Here is a 2331-nt window from a genome sequence, read left to right as displayed (position 1 = left end):
AAATTTAAAAATTAAAAATTATACTTTATTCACTCAATTAAAATAAAAAGTTAAAAAGATCTATTTTCTTATGTGAAATTCTTATCCATTACTAAAAGACTTTGCAAATGAAGAAGTTCCAAATGACATGTGTAAGCTATAAATAAAATTTTGTTCATTATAATGTTCTAAAGGAATTGTAAACATAGCATTTTTCAAAAACGAAAGTTTATTTGACAGGTTATTATTTAATATAGTGCCAATATTTAATTGTGATCAAAATGCAAATATTCAATCTTTTTAAGGGTAAAATATATTTTTTATTCTTAAAATTTGTTAAAAATTTTAAAAATATTTTTAATTTTAATTTATTTTGATTTTATCTTTAATATCTTCTATTCGACTTGCAACAATTTTATTCCTTTCTTCAAATTCTTTTGATTAAAATATAGTCAACAATATTTTTTTTTCAATTTTACCTTTTAAAAAACTATTTACCATCGTCATCATTTTTAAAATATGTTTTTCTCTCTCTTCAAAACATCCCTCCTCAAATTCTCCATGTCCTTCACAGTTGTATGGAGACCCTTGGTCCTTCTTCCACTATATAATTGCAGTCAGAGAACAATAAGTAGCCCTCGAAAAAAATCTTGGCTCCGATGAGCTTTCTGTTATAGAGGGAAGGATCGAAATCCGAAGTGGGCTCACATTGTTTGCGCCACTTTGTGGGAACCAGAGGCATGTTAGAATCGTCGAAGTTCTTTATTTTCGGCCTCACCCTAGTGTCGAGGATCCCGAACCGACAGAACCTGTAAGAACCGATTTAACCGCTTTAATAAAATAATAATTTTAACTGTCCGGAATCGGTTCGAAAAATTAGACATTTTAATTTGAAAATATAAAGGTGAAATTTGAATTCAATGAATTTTTCTGAGTGGGAAAATGTATATTTTACGGAAATTTTTTATAAAAATGCGTACTGGCACTTAAGCCGGAAGTACCAGTTCTAGTCTGACTGGAAGCGCGTATTGAGAAAAATAAGATTTTGAAAATTCAATTTATTATTTTGAAATGACAAAAATAATTTAGAATTAAAAATCGGATACTAATTCTAAAGGTCTGACCCAAAGTTGGGCCAAATGAGCCAAAAACACTAACCGGTTGGATTGGGCCCAAGTTAGACCCAAACCCAACATATATAACCCTCATTAATGAGCATTTCAGCTCATTCTTTGCAGCCAAGAGAGGGAGCACACTGAGAGTAAGAGAGTGAGAGAGGAGAGCAACAAAAAAAACACTATTTACTTCTTCACTCTTTTGCTTGTATCTTGAGTTACGATACTCCGATTGACGAGCCGTTTGCGGCTATGCAAAGTTCTCACTGAGTCCGTCATTTCTAACTAAGGTTTGTAGGTAGGAACTCAAAACTCACACTCCAGTTTTCTGCCCTAACATTTTCGCATTTTTATATTTGGTTTTTGAGTAGATTTTGTAATTTTGTTTGTTTAAAGGTGATCTAGCATTATAATATTATTGGGTTTTGCTCCTAATCTCGTTGGCTAAGGTAAGGTCTCACTAAATCCTTATACTTAGTTATTTTTGTAAAACCTAAGTTTGAGGTTGGTATGTTGTATGATGTTAGATTGAGTTTTAGTGTTGGTCGGAGTTGGTTTGAGGCTTTTGGATCGAGCTTGGTGGCTTCGTTTGGTATTTGGTACATTTTGGGAATCGGTCAAGGTATGTTTTCGGTTTCTTTTATGTAATATGTAATGTTTCTTGATACTTAGGCTAGTGGACCTTAGAATAGGATTGGATTGGTTGTTGAAAATTGTGAATTAATGATGTATGATGATTTTGATGAATGTGATGATTTTGATGATATTATGATGTTATTGTTAATGAGTGATATTGAGGATTGATATTGGTGTTGAATGATATAATTTATGAGGATTGAAGATGTCATAGGATGGATGAGGTTTATGAGTGGTTGGATTGTGCAAATTGGTTAATATTAATATTTTGATTTGGAAGTTGTGAATTGTATTGGATTTGTGGTGGGAAGAGTTAGAAGAGAGTGAGTGGGATAGGTGTTGAAATTGATGAAAATGATATGAAATGATAAGTTGTTGTGTGTGGTAGTGTTTTATGATGATTGGGTATGTTTTGGTTTGTTTTGGTTAGGAAATTTGGAAAGTAGAGAACTTTGATGTTTTTGTGTAAAATTTTATTTTTAGTGAATTTTGGCAGATCATAACTTAAGCCTCAATTTTTGAAATTGGTTGAAATTGCTTTAAATTAAAGATGATTTAAAGAGCTTTAAATTGATACAAAGTTTGAGAAAAATAGAGTTTT

Source organism: Arachis duranensis, chromosome 7 (genome assembly GCF_000817695.3).
Source record: "Arachis duranensis cultivar V14167 chromosome 7, aradu.V14167.gnm2.J7QH, whole genome shotgun sequence".
In the NCBI taxonomy this organism is placed as follows: domain Eukaryota; kingdom Viridiplantae; phylum Streptophyta; class Magnoliopsida; order Fabales; family Fabaceae; genus Arachis; species Arachis duranensis.
The sequence above is the reverse complement of the archived record's forward strand: the minus strand, read 5'-3'. Positions refer to the sequence as shown.